This window comes from Symphalangus syndactylus, chromosome 14 (genome assembly GCF_028878055.3).
Source record: "Symphalangus syndactylus isolate Jambi chromosome 14, NHGRI_mSymSyn1-v2.1_pri, whole genome shotgun sequence".
In the NCBI taxonomy this organism is placed as follows: Eukaryota; Metazoa; Chordata; class Mammalia; order Primates; family Hylobatidae; genus Symphalangus; species Symphalangus syndactylus.
Window position 1 is genome coordinate 42718812 of NC_072436.2, and position 14541 is coordinate 42733352.

Sequence of the window (14541 nt, forward strand, 5' to 3'; positions counted from 1 at the left end):
TCCAGAGAAAGGCCTTACCCTGGCAGGGTTCTGCTGGAGTGAGGTTTGGACCAGGAGAAGAGGTGGGTGAGGAGACTCAACAGGGGAAGGGACACCCCATGCCCACCTGAGGCGAGCTCTGACATGGAGTGATGATTGGCTTAAGGACGAACGTAGAGAAATGTCTTAGGGAATCTAGGGGTTAATGTGAGAGTTTCCTCTGATAATAGCCTTGACCAATACATCCGTGCTTTCCCAAGGATTCTCCCATTCCACAGTTGTTATTTAATTATAATTAAGACAGGCCAGCCCAGGTGGCTCACACCTGCAATCCCAGCACTTTGGGAGGCCAAGACAGGAGGATTATTTGAGGTCAGGAGTTCAAGACTAGCCTGGTCAACATGGTGAAACCCCGTCTCTACTAAAAATACAAATATTAGTGGTGCTTAGTGGCGGGCGCCTGTAATCCCAGCTACTTGGGAGGCTGAGGCAAGAGAATCGCTTGAACCTGGGAGGCGGAGATTGCAGTGAGCCGAGATCGCGCCACTGCACTATAGCCTGGGTGACAGAGCGGGACTCTGTATCGAAAAGTAAATTTAAAAAAAAAATGCAATTAAGACAGACTTAGCATCTATTATGTGCCAGGCACTGCGCAGTGCGCTGGGATCCAGCAGGACACATGACAAAATCCCCGCACTCTTGGATCTTACACATGAAGATGGGAGATGAACAAATAAACACCGATACTGCCAGGTGGGGATAAGGGGCATGTGAGAAAATAAGGCCAGGCAAAAGCAGGGAGAATGGTGGGTTTCAGGGTTGGTGGGGACCGTCTATTTTACAGAGGTGGCCAGGGACATCCTCCTGAGATGATGTTTGTGCAGACGCTGAGGAGGCCCTGTGGTGCCCTGGGGATTAACGTCCCAGGCAGGGAGGTTAATAGCGCACCTGACTGGGTGCGGGGCGGAAAGGACAGGATGAGAAAATGCAGCCTGGAAGTCTGTGGAGGGGGCAGGTTATTAGGGCCTGTAGGCCAAGATGGATGCTGAATGCGATGGGGAACCCTAGAAGGCTCTGAACCAAGGCTGGACGAGCTCCGGGTTCTAAGCCGCGCTGGACCTGCGGTTCGGAGCCGACTGCAGGAGGGCCCCGCGCCTTCCCTCTGCCCCGCCTGCGTTCCCTGCCAGGAGGCCCCAACACCTGCGCCCTCCCGCGCTCCAGCCCAGCTCTGCAGTCGCCGCTGGACGAAGAAGAGCGGGGCCGGGACTGCCCTCACAGCCCAGTTCCGGGCTGAGTCCCGTCGGGCCCCTCAGAAGCCTGATCATGCGGCACCGGAGGACGCGCCGTGGAACTCCCATCATCGCTTGCGCTCAGCCGCTCTCACTCCATCCAGCCACTAACGCGAGGATGGCAGCGTCTGAGCATCTGCTTGGGATGCGCCCTGTGAACGCGCTCAGCCCTGCGAGGTGGCACCCAGGCTCCAGCCCGGAGCAATCAGGCGCGGCCGTACATGCCAGAGGGCCGGGGCGTGTCCCCAGAACCCCAAGGCCAGCGGGGCCCGGGCGGCAGAGGAGGAGCGCAGAGTGCTCTCCACCAGCCCTTCTGACTGAGAAACAAACGAGTTTCTGTTCCCTTTCTAGGACATAGAACAGAAAACCAAACATTTCACCACAGCCATTTGCTTCTTCGCCAGGAAAACACCTGGCAGGACCTATCTCCAGGGCCGCTAGCTGACTGCACAACGAATGCACAAAGGCGAGTCTTTCCAGGTAGCCTCACACGGGGGGCTGGCAACCAGGGACTCCCTGCCACCTACCTCCTGCTAGCACAGACTCTCCTGTGGAAGCGCTGGGCCTCCTCAGCTTTGCTGCTCGTGTGCAGCAGAAACTACAAGGACGCTAGGCATTTCATATTTTGAAATGCCTCTAAAATAAATTTTTGGAATGTTTGCCTTTTACCATATTTGCCCCAGAAGACATTTAGAATTAATAATTGGTTTGTTTGCTGCTTTCGAAAATCAGACGATGTTGAGGCAAAGCTTATGTCAAAAAATATAAATTGTGATTTCCCAAAAGCATAAATGTAATATGCTGAGCCCAGGCTTAAGAAACTGATATAGCCACCTATACTATTAATATATAGGCATAATGTTGCAATATGCCCCCCTTCTATAAATTATACCATCTACGTTTATTTTTATTGAAATGAATGCAGCTTAAATTTGAAGGACTTTCTGACATTTCTTAGGATTACTGGAGAATTCTTGGAGCATCAGAAAACCAGTGCTAAAGATGACTGTTCAAAACTGGGATTACTGTTAGTGAATACAGTTGAACAGTGAAACAATGAAGAAGTGGATATACATGCCTTCTTTCATTCTGTTATTTACCTATTGGATACGTTTGTTAAACACCAATTATTTGCAAGGGGCTGCATAATCTGTTAGAAGGTAGTGTGGGCTAGGCCGGGCGTGGTGGCTCACGCCTGTAATCCCAGCACTTTGGGAGGCTGAGGCGGGCAGATCATGAGGTCAGGAGATCGAGACCATCGTGGCTAACACGGTTAAACCCGGTATCTGCTAAAAATACAAAAAATTAGCGGGGCATGGTGGCGGGCGCCTGTAGTCCCAGCTACTCGGGAGGCTGAGGTAGAAAAATGGCATGAAGCTGGGAGGCAGATATTGCAGTGAGCCAAGATTGTGCCACTGCACTCCAGCCTGGGCGACAGAGCAAGACTCTGTCCCCCTGCAAAAAAAAAAAAAAAAAAAGAATTTAGAAAACTCTAAACATTTTCTTGAGCAATTATAACAAAAGCAGAGACACATTGCTGTCTTAGCCAGCCAAATGCCCTTTTTCATTCTTTTCTTTTTTTGAAATTTGAAAAAAAGAAACAAAACACTCTTTAATATAACCACCCCTCTCCTTCTTTGTTTATTATTTCTAAGGCTCAGATATGCCAACTATCGGTTTTACCCAAGAAACTTTGAAAATACACATTCTGCATACTTCTGCACATTGTGGACAACTCTATACCGCTTGCATGTCAGTGTGGGGTTTGAAGCCCCTTAAATGGGTGTAAGGAGGTGGAGAAATTCCCTTCCAGGAAAAGAACTGTTTTTATTGGGTAAACATTTTGATCAACTGTTTGGGACCGTGGGGCAGGGGATGAAAGCTCCACAGTGAAACACAGACAAAAAAGCCAGGATGAGCTGTGAGACTTCTTGTGACACAGCAACTCAGAACAGACAAGAAAGGTACAAAAGCCTTCTGCAGACAGCAGGGTAGGCAGAGTTAACCTCCTTAGAGCCTATGCTGTTGCAAGCATAGTTACAGAAATTTGTTGAAGATGTTCTATTTTGAATCCTTCAACTGAGTAAGACAGACTGAGAGCTATCTCTGCAATTGGTGTCCAAAATTCTGATATAAGGAAGCATGCATTTCAGAGCAGAATGGTATGGGATAAAAACAGTGTGGGCAGTGGTGAGACCGATGACAGGAAAACTGGGGCAGAGGAAGCTGTCTTTACTCCTACCTGGCTAAATCATCAGATGTTTAGTGAAGATGGATGGGAAGTTGATACCAAAACTAAGCCACATCTCCTCTGTAATTATACGTTTATATATATTACACATCTCCTAAATACGCAGTACACTATGCATGGTCCCCTTTTGTAGTGTGGATGCAATTATTTAATAATTACACAATAACCCTTTTGTTGTCTCTTTAAAAACATTTAAGAACATCTAAATAACATTTTCTAGTATTGTAAGACGCCATACTGGATTCTTCTGGACCCAAAATGATATTTATAGTTAAGTGTTAGGTGCCTGGAGAGAAAGTACAGATGCACAGACTCTTAAAATTGAGGTTTTAGGCAGTAGGTGTGCCAGCTGTCCAGTAGAAATATGAGCCACATGTGTAATTTTAAACTTTCTAGTAATCACATTAAAAAGTAAAAAAGGCTGGACATGGTGGTTCACACTGTAATCCCAGCACTATGGGAGGCCGAGACAGGAGGATTACTTGAGTCCAGGAGTTTGAAACCAGCCTGGGCAACCTCATGAGACCCCCCATCTCTACAAAAATTTTAAAATTCGCCTGGTGTGGTGGCTTGCGCCTGTGATCCCAACTATTTGGGAGGCTGAGGTGGGAGGATTACTTGAGCCCAGGAGTTTGAGGCTGCAGTGAGCTATGACTGCACCACTGTACTCCAGCCTAGGTGACACAGAAAGACCCTGTTTAAAAAAAAAAAGTAAAAAGAAACAGGTAAAATTAATTCAAAGAATATGTTTTATTTAGGCCATTATATCCAAAGTGACATTATTCCAATATGCAATCAATTATACAAACAATTGAGATATTATACAGTTTTTTCATACTTAATCTTTGAAATCCAGTGTGTATTTTATATTTACAGCACATCTCAGTTTAGGCTTACCATATCTTAAGGAGGCCCAAGAGACACAGTGGGAAGCTAGTGGCCACCAGTAGGACTGCTCAAACGTGTAACACACACTTCCACACACAAATACACGCACACGGTGGTGTGGACACAGCCGGCAGCTGACAGAACCCAGAGGAGACAAACATTTACTCTGACCAGATGTGTCGGTCAGCCCTGTGGTCTTGGTTTGGTTGTTTATTCTGAGCAAATGAAGAATAGCCCCAAACGGGAAAACCTGAAGTTCTGATGATGTTTTTCTGGCAACATTTTTGCACTAGCATGATCCAAAGATTTTATTGAAACACTCCATAAATCCTCATGTTTCATAAAAGCTTGACAGATAAGGGAGGCAATTTTTCAAAGTGAGGGCCTGGATAATGAAAGTCCAACGACATTGATAGAAATAAATGTGAAAAGCAATTTAATCAGATCCCATAGTGCTTATTAAATCAGAAGAAAGAGGGCCTCAGGCCCACCTCTGTCCTTGGATACCAAGAGAAACATCCTCTGAAATAAGCCTGGCCATGCCTGCTCCTCCATGCAATTACACCCAAGGGGAGCTTCCTCAGAGGGGCGAAGGGGCATCTCTTTGAAAGGTTTCTCTGAACAGGACAAGCAGAGAAGTGCTCTCCGTAAATGCCTCTGAGCTGAGACAATTGCCTGCTATAAAGAAAATATACAGTAAAAATACACCTAACACGCCTCCCAGGGGCATGTTTAGCAAAATAGTGCTAGGGAGAGAAGAGTGTGGGAAGGAAGACAAAACAGAGAGAAAGAAGCATCTCCCTTGGCATTCTCTTAATTCAACATGTTGCCCTCTCTGCAGCCTGCATCAGCAGGACCCAGCAGAGGATGAAGTGTAAACTCCCTGTTCCATCAACTCCAGGACCTTCCTGTAATTAGCTCAGCAAGAAAATACAGCCTCCTCCTCACCATGGTCTCCTAGGATAGCTCTACTGAAAAATATCATTGTTTGACATTCTTGCCTTCCGGATAGTTTAAAACTGTTTTCTTTCTTCCCCATCTTATTCACAAAGAGCACATTTAATAGTTGTAAACATAAAGACTCTTTAAAAAGGAGACAGAGAGAAGACTGTGAACTGTTCAGAAATGAGAAACATCATACCAATCTAGAGGTGGGATTTCTTCTAAGATTGAGAAAACACAATGCTCATTTTTCAGGTTCATTAACTCTCTTCAGCTGTGTTTTCATGGTCTAGATACAGAAGTATATAATTTATGAGATGGACCTCTTGCTCCTGCTCTAAAAATGTCAACTTCTTTATTCCATCTCCAGCCCACATGAAAAGTGAAGGTATGGGCTTACTTTAGGAGGAGGCTGTCAGGGGCCATAGGGATGTCTATGGAATATAGAACAGCAGCCTCAAGAGGTTCCCATTCCAGAAAAAGATTGATTTTACTTTTTATAATAATTAAAAGAGAAATACGAATGGTCTCAAAAGAGCAGACACTGAAGCATAGATTTTGGAGGCTTCACGTGCACTAGCTGCAATTCAATTACTGTGATGGAAACTCAGTACAGGAGATATTGCGATGGTGCCCCAGGGAAGGTCAATAGGTTGCATGGTGCAATAGGTCTCAGCTCCTGTTTTATCATGAATATAATGTAGATAAAGACTCAAGACTCCACATGTTTGCAGCTGCCCTAAGCTAATTTTCCAGGATAGCATCAAATAATTGCCAAAGATGATTAAATTTAATGTCCCCATGGTATTATAAGTTCTGTCTTTTGGGAGAGAGTCTGAGCCTAATATTTAATGCCAAAGATATGATTAAACCCTAAAAAGTAAGTAAATAAATCATGTAGCAAGAAAGAGCAAAAATATTCAGCTGCAGCAATTACATTTACAGACAAAAGTAATGGCCTGAATGTTTAGAAAAATTAGATCACACAGAATTTCTAAGTATTTTATCAAATTAGTTTTTCCCCATGCAAATTATCTGACGTTTAGAAAGCTATAAAATTCTGTCACACTTCAGTGGCTATTAACAGCTAATTGGGATAATGCGTGTCCTCAAAAGTAACGACAGGAGGAGGGGTACATTTAGCTTTGTCTCCACTCCCGCCCACTAGAGTCAAGGTGGGCAGAGGGGCCACAGGCCAGCCTAGTTTGCTTGCAAGGAAACAGCTGTGGAGAAGCGCCTAAAAAGCTGGAATCCAGTTCCAGCCCTGCCATGTCCTCACTATGCGATTTGAGGTAAAGGTTTTGTTTTCAGTTTGGTTTTTGTTTTTTTGTTTTTGAGATGGAGTCTCGCTCTGTTGCCCAGGCTGGAGCGCAATGGCGTGGTCTCAGCTCACTACATCTCTGCCTCCCGGGTTCAAGCAATTCTTGTGCCTCAGCCTCCCAAGTAGCTGGGATTACAGGTGCCTGCCACCATGCTCGGCTAATTTTTTAATGTTTTAATAGAGATGAGGTTTCACCATGTTGGCCAGGCTGGTCTCAAATTCCTGACTTCAAGTGATCCACCCACCTTTGCCTCCCAAAGTGCTGGGATTACAGGCATGAGCCAGCGTGCCCGGTCCACTTTGTTTTTTTGTTTGTTTGTTTGTTTTTCTTTGAGCCCTCAGTTTCTCTGCTTGTAATCCGGGGGCAATAAGCCCATCCTATGAGGCTGTGGTGGCAGATCCCCATGCATGGGAACTGAGTGCACAGTGCACAGAGGCTTAAGACGTATTAGTTTCTTGTACCTCGCTGAGTCATGGAGAGTCCCCTTCTAACATGAAACAAAAGTCCCCTGTGACCTCTAGGAAGAGTGGCTGTGCATTACCTAATCACTAGCTGTTGCACAGCAGTGGGGGACTAGGACCTCTGCCAAGAACTGGGGGGAAGCAATGGGAACAGGGCTGTGTTGAGGCCCAGGGTAGCAGGGCTGGGCCGAGTGGCATAGGGCAGGAAGCAAGGATTTTGCTGCCAGAGAGCTGAAGGAGGAACTGGGTTCTCGGTGGGAGGACTTCCCACTGGCAGTGCATAAGGCTGCCACCCACGTCCAGTCTCTGGCACTGCAGGGCAGGGCAGGCCGGGTGCAGCCGGGAGGATGAGCGGGGTTGCTGACAGAACCAAGAGGACTGGTGAGGACTGTGGGGCAGGCTTCCTTCTCCCCAGCAGGGGTTGGGGGCACTGCCTTACTTTTCCTGCTCCCCTCTCCACTGTTAGCTGTGCAGTCCGCTCAGGACCTTGGCTCCTAAGAGGTCCTATGGTCCAGACATAACACCACAGGAGCCCAGAGGAGGCAGGAGGGAACCAAGGGCATGGTGCTGTGTCTGTCTCCAGTCTGTTCAAGTGGACAGCCTTATAGTTAGTTTTGTTTTGAACAATAAAATGCTATACATGGCCGGGCAGGTGGCTCACACCTGTAATCCCAGCACTTTGGGAAGCCAAGGCAAGCGGATCACTTGAGGTCAGGAGTTTGAGACCAGCCTGGCCAAAATACAAAAATTAGCCGGGTGTGGTGGCAGGCACCTCTAATCCCAGCTACCTGGGAGGCTGAGGCAGGAGAATCGCTTGAACCTGGGAGGTGGAGGTTGCAGTGAGCCGAGACCGCGCCATTGCACTCCAGCCTGGGCAACAAGAGCAAAACTCCATCTCAAAAAAAAAAAAAAAAAAAAAAAAAGAAAAGAAAAAAAAGCAAGTTTAAAAAAAAAAGAAGCAATTACCCAGATCTCACCACCAAAACCAAAAATCTTTTGGATTTTTTTTTTTTTTTTAAGAGTCTCGCACTGTCACCTAGACAGAGTCTCGCACTGTCGCCCAGGCTGGAGGGCAGTGGCGCAATCTTGGCTCACTGCAACCTTCACCTCCCGGGTTCAAGCGATTCTTCTGCCTCAGCCTCCCGAGTAGCTGGGACTACAGGCGCCTGCCACCACGTCTGGCTAATTTTTTGTATTTTTAGTAGAGACGAGGTTTCACCCTGTTAGCCAGGATGGTCTCGATCTCCTGACCTCGTGATTTGCCCGCCTCGGCCTCCCAAAGTGTTGGGATTACAGGTGTGAGCCACGATGCCCGGCCTTGGACTTTTTAAAATATAAATTAATATACACACATTTAAGGACTGAGGCCTGCAAGACGTGTGGATGTTTTATTTCCTAAAACTGTGCTCATCTTGTCCAGAGCCCCACACCCCTGTCACAGGCAGGAGGAGGATGCTTAAAGCTGCCACTGGAGACGGATACAGCACATGGTTGTTCTGGAAAAGTCCCTTTCAGGTGAGCACTCTCTCTTTGGAGGTAATTGTGTGTTCAGGAGTGTTCCTTCCTCCTCCCTTCTTTCTTTCTCCTCCCCTCTTTCCGCCAAGGTAATAAAAAGTTAAAAGTAAACACACACAGGAACCCCAATCCCGGGAAGTGGCAGCACTGGGTCCCCAAGCCAAGCGCCACCCTTATGTTCGGGAAAGACACCTGGCAGATGAGCTGAGTCTTGAGTCTCCTTACACGTGGTCCTGGGGTTTCTATCAGGGTCTCTGTTTGCTTGCACCTCCTTTATATCAGATCGTTGTTAGCCCCTTTCCCCATGAGGGAGCCATCCCTGTCCTAACCCTCCAGTCTCTTCACTGTGGCTTGTGGAAAACCACACTTTGGTTCTGTGACATTAAAGCCCTTCCTCCCTGGGCTAACAGTCCTCTGGGCCCAGCTCTTTTGGGAAAAGGGTTACAGTGAAACATTGAACAAACAATAAATGTATTATTTGCAAGATATAATCCCTGTTGAATATGAAATAGTGTTTTGTGACCTATCTGTATTTCAACAGCATACCTTGAACATCACCAAGAGGCAGCCCTCCACCTACCTCCTCCGGCCTCCCCCTCCTCCTCTTCTAGAATACCCCCTTTGTCCTTCTTCAACACCTTCGACTCTTTCCAGGCAGGTATCAGTGTGCCCTCCCTGGAGCCTCCTCAGATGTCCCTGCACTTAGAACAAGACTATAAATCAGAGGTTCATGCAAAGGATTTCTCCAACTCCCTCTGCCCTCAGATCTTCTGAGAGTATTAAGGTGGTCACAGGGTAGGTAAACTTTTGGAATAAAAACTCCTGCTGGAACTATTCCCATGGTTTTCTCAAGCCTATTACAGTAACTCCTTTTCCTGTAATAATCCTTATGAAGACTTTAGTAGAATCACTTATTTGTACATAAGAAATCACCTCTTTTACATGACAAAAATATTCTGGGGATGCTCGTCATTAAAATAGTAAAGGCCTGCTTTTCACATAAAGAATGTGCCTTCACTGCACTAAAAATGCCCAACACGAGTTGAACAGACTTGGAGTCAAACATACTTTTTTTCTCCAGCCCGTCTCCCTCCCCTAGCTCCACACAGATACTTAAAAGCTGGAGTGGGGATGGAGAAAGACAGCACAGTAAACCCTATTAGTTTAGATTCTACCACTCTATAGCTTTGTGGTGATGTAAAATTTTAACAGAATGGGTCAGATAAGGACAATTCCATAAATATTTTTTATTGAAATTGGTGTTTATCTCATTATCTTTATTTATTTATTTTTTGAGACAGAGTCTCGCTCTATCGTCCAGGCTGCAGTGCAGTGGTGCAATCTTGGCTCACTGTAAGCTCTGCCTCCCAGGTTCAAGCCATTCTCCTGCCTGAGCCTCCCGAGTAGCTGGGACTACAGGTGTCCGCCACCATGCCCAGCTAATTTTTTGTATTTTTTTAGTAGAGACGGGGTTTCACCGTGTTGGCCAGGATAGTCTTGATCTCTTGACCTCGTGATCCGCCTGCCTCGGCCTCCCAAAGTGCTGGGATTACAGGCGTGAGCCACCATGCCTGGCCATTACTTTTATTTTTTAAAATTTCTATTCTAATTAAACAGTAATGAGATATAATGTCATGGGGTTTCTCCCCTTCGTTATTTCTTTAGGGATAGAATACTTCTATGTTTTTAATTATATAAAGGTCTTCTAAGCACAGTTGGAAAACAGCTAAAAACCACTTTTGATTTCTTCCCTTTGATTACACCTTTTATTAATCAGGCAACCTGCTGTGTGGGGATCCTACCCAAAAACGCCTCTCCATCATCCACGCCAGCCTGGCCTCACCATCCCTGCTGCCCTGCCCTCCCAGGCCTCCACTACCACTGGACCCCACAACCGGAGCAGCTTCCTAACCAGGGGGCCAGCTTGAGGCTGTTCCCCCAAATTATTTCCATCTTTCCAACCACCTTTCTGAAGCATTCCTTAGCTTATACACAGGTAGATATTAACCAGAAGACAAAATCCAACTTCTTCAACATGATGTTCCAGTCTCTTGACAGTCTTCCAACTGGATCAAGGACCCATTCATTTTTGTCTCCTGATGTCTGTCGTCCCTACCAGGCTCAGGTAACATTTAAGTACCTATGCTTGTGATTGCTTAAAAATACATTCAGGCCAAGCACGGTGGCTCACGCCTGTAATCCCGGCACTCTGGAAGGCTGAGACAGGCAGATCACTTGAAGTCAGGAGTTCGAGACCAGCCTGGCCAACATAGTAAAACCCTGAAAAATACAAAAATTAGCCGGGTGTGGTGGCATGCGCCTGTAGTCCCAGCTACTCGGGAGGCTGAGGCAGGAGAATTGCTTAATCCTGGGAGGCGGAGGTTGCAGTGAGCTGAGATGGTGCCACTGCACTCCAGCCTGGGGGACAGAACAAGACTCCGTCTAAATCATCTTCCCTATTAAAGAGCTCTTATGCAAGTATGGGATTTTACTCTGAGTCAGAGGTAATTTCATAAAGTAATGAAGAAATCAAAATTTACATACAAATGACACACTAATTATAAGTAGTTTTTGGCTATTCCTTAATACAGAAGGCTTCTCACCCTATCCCCTTCTGGTTACATAACCCGTTTCAGGCCTCCTGTAAATGCTTGTGGGCAAAACTTCACCTTATTTACTTTTGTAGTGGCTGTTCCTGCTGGGGCTTCATAAGTGTTAGTTGAATTGTAATAAAATGATGGTCCTTTCATTTCTCTACTCAGAAATATTTACTTATTATGTGGACCACAGAATTCGGGACAGTTATTACGAGTAGTTCATGATTCTCTTTGTGTCTCAAACACTTGCATAGAAACTACTATTCTTCAAATATGTGTGTAGTTATTACATACAAATAATACATTAGAAATTCATCTTTAACATTCATAAAATTCAGTAGAATAAGACCATTGGATAGTTTCACAGTCAATGAATTCTAAAGGTAATGTAAACTTACGATCACAATGGTTATTAGGATTTTCATTTATGTGGACTAGATGTGGACTAGATGATTAGAACCAATCTTCCCTCCTGGGACTTCCAGAAAATTCAATAAACTATTTTTCAAATCTGTTTGAGGGACTTGGAGAGCTAACAACATAGACAAGAATTATAAGGCTAAGATCCAGGAGAATACCAAAGTCAGGGAGTTTGGCCTTTAGAACTGCTCTTGCTCTGGCTAAAATGAAAAGGATGGATGACAGGCTAATGGTGTTTTTGACAGCCTCTCGGGGTTAGAGAGAAAAGCACTGGGACTCAGTACCTTACAAAGATTGGACCTGGCAAACCCCCGAGTTTGGGATGAGACCTAGTGATAAGGGAGAACTGATCAAAGATGTCAATCCACACATTCAAATCTGAAACAAGATAAATACAAATACATACATCAATAATAAAACTGCAGGAAAAAAAAAGTCAAACATAAATATCTTTTTTTTTTTTTTTTTTTGAGACAGAGTCTCGCTCTGTCGCCCAGGCTGGAGTGCAGTGGCGCAATCTCAGCTCACTGCAAGCTCCGTCTCCCGGGTTCACGCCATTCTCCTGCCTCAGCCTCTCCGAGTAGCTGGGACTACAGGCGCCCGCCACCACGCCCGGCTAATTTTTTGTATTTTTAGTAGAGACGGGGTTCACCGTGGTCTCGATCTCCTGATCTCGTGATCCGCCCGCCTCGGCCTCCCAAAGTCCTGGGATTACAAGCGTGAGCCACCGCGCCCGGCAAACATAAATATCTTAAAACAGCCAGAGATAGAACATAGATTGCATTCAGTTACTTAAAATAAAATTGCTCGACAGAATTATGAAATCTGGAATATAGTAAAATGCTATCTTCAGTGTGCTGGAACAAAATGACTGACTTCCTGAGTGCAATGCTCTGAGACTAGGAAAAGAAGTGACTTATTTAATGAAGAAAGCTTAAACTTGATACCAAAACTAGACCAGGACCTTATGAGAAAGTAAGATAAGTAGCTAATTTCTCTCATGAATGTAGATGTGGAAACCCCAAACTACCTATAATCAAAGTGAATCCAGCTATAGTTAAAAACGTATCATAAGTAATTTACGTTTATTGTAACAATGCAAAATTTGTTTAACATTACAAAACAAACATTGTAATTCACCACATTAGCAGAATAAAGGAGAACATATAATATAAATGACTCAATACATGCAGAAAAAACTTTTGATAAAATTTAACATCCATCAGGCTGGGAGGGGTGGCTCACACCTGTAAACCCAGCACTTTGGGAGGCTGAGGTGGGCAGATCATTTGCGGTCTGGAGTTCGAGACCAACCTGACCAACATGGTGAAACCCTGTCTCTAGTAAAAATACCAAAAAAAAAAAAAAATAGCCGGGCATGGTGGTGGGCACCTGTAGTCCCAGCTCCTGGGGAGGCTGAGGCAGGAGAATTACTTGAAACCAGAGGCAAAGTTGCAGTGAGCCGAGATCGAGCCACTGCACTCCAGCCTGGGTGACAGAGTGAGACTCTGTCTCAAAAAAAAAAAAAAGTTAACATTCGTTAATTATATATTTTTAAAACTCTTAGCAACCTAGAAATAAAAAGAACATGCTAATCAAATAAAGGGTAACTACAAGAAGATCTCTAGTGAATATCACACTTAAGAATGAAATGTGGAAAGTTTTCCTTTTGAAATAGGGATCATGACAAGGATGTTGTCTATCAGTGTCCCTATTCAACATTGTCCTGGAGGTCTTAGGCAGTGCAGTAAAGCAACAATAAATAAGAAAGCAGGGGCAAGAAATTGCCATTATCTATGAATGCTATACTCGTACAAGTAGAAAATGCAAAAGAATATACAGATAAACTATTAAGATGAATAACTGTGTTTAGCAACATTGCTGGATATACAGAAGTCAATATTTTAAAAACCAATTGCATTTGTATATACTAGTAAACAACCAAAAACAGAAATTTGAGATTAAAAGTATATTAATCTCTTTTTTATTATTTTTATTTTATTTTTGAGATGGAGTCTGGCTCTGTCGCCCAGGCTGGAGTGCAGTGGCACAATCTGGGCTCACTGCAAGCTCCGCCTCCTGGGTCCACGCCATTCTCCTGCCTCAGCCTCCCGAGTAGCTGGGACTACAGGCGCCCACCACCACGCCCGGCTAATTTTTTTGTATTTTTAGTAGACACGGGGTTTCACTGTGTTAGCCAGGATGGTCTCGACCACCTGACCTTGTGATCCACCCGCCTCAGCCTCCCAAAGTGCTGGGATTACAGGCGTGAGCCACCGTGCCCAGCCTATTTTTTAGAAGAATTAAATTTAATTAAAATTTGAGATCAAGAGGTATAATAGGAAAGGTTTTGACATGGCATCAAGAAAATAGGAATGAATCTAACAAGAAATGTGTGAGACTTCCAGACAGAAAGTTAAGTCACTAGTGAGAAAATTAAAGACATAAACAAATGTAAAGAGATGTCACATCTGTGGATTGGAAATTTTAATATTACACAGATGTCAATTCTCCTTAAATTAATCTAGATTTAATGCAATTCCAACAAAAAATTCCAATAGATTTTCTGTGTGTGTGTACTTTTCCAAAGTATTCTAAAATTTATATAAAAGTACAGATTGTCCAGCAGAGTCAAGCACTCTTCAAAAAAGAAAAATGAACAAGGTGGGAGAGTTTATTCTATCAGATACCAAGCCTTCATATAAAGCTGAAAGTAATGAAGTCAGTGTGTTATTAGTTCAAGAATAGAAAAATAAAATGAATGGAACAGAATGGAGACCCCAGAAACACATCATGAATATATAGACACTTGATTTATGAAAAAGATGTAGAATAAGGGTGCAAAAATGCTCTTTTCAATAAATTGTACTGGAACAA

At 44.5% G+C, this 14541-nt stretch overlaps 1 long non-coding RNA gene across 1 annotated transcript; it reads left to right on the top strand.

Annotated features, from left to right (window-relative positions):
* The first annotated feature begins 1433 nt into the window (after nucleotides 1-1433).
* LOC129462067 (uncharacterized) lies at nucleotides 1434-9105 on the top strand. The gene is made up of 3 exons (XR_008650757.1): nucleotides 1434-1748; nucleotides 2924-3020; nucleotides 8553-9105. It is a non-coding gene; the product is annotated as an uncharacterized lncRNA (long non-coding RNA).
* The last annotated feature ends 5436 nt before the right edge of the window (nucleotides 9106-14541 follow it).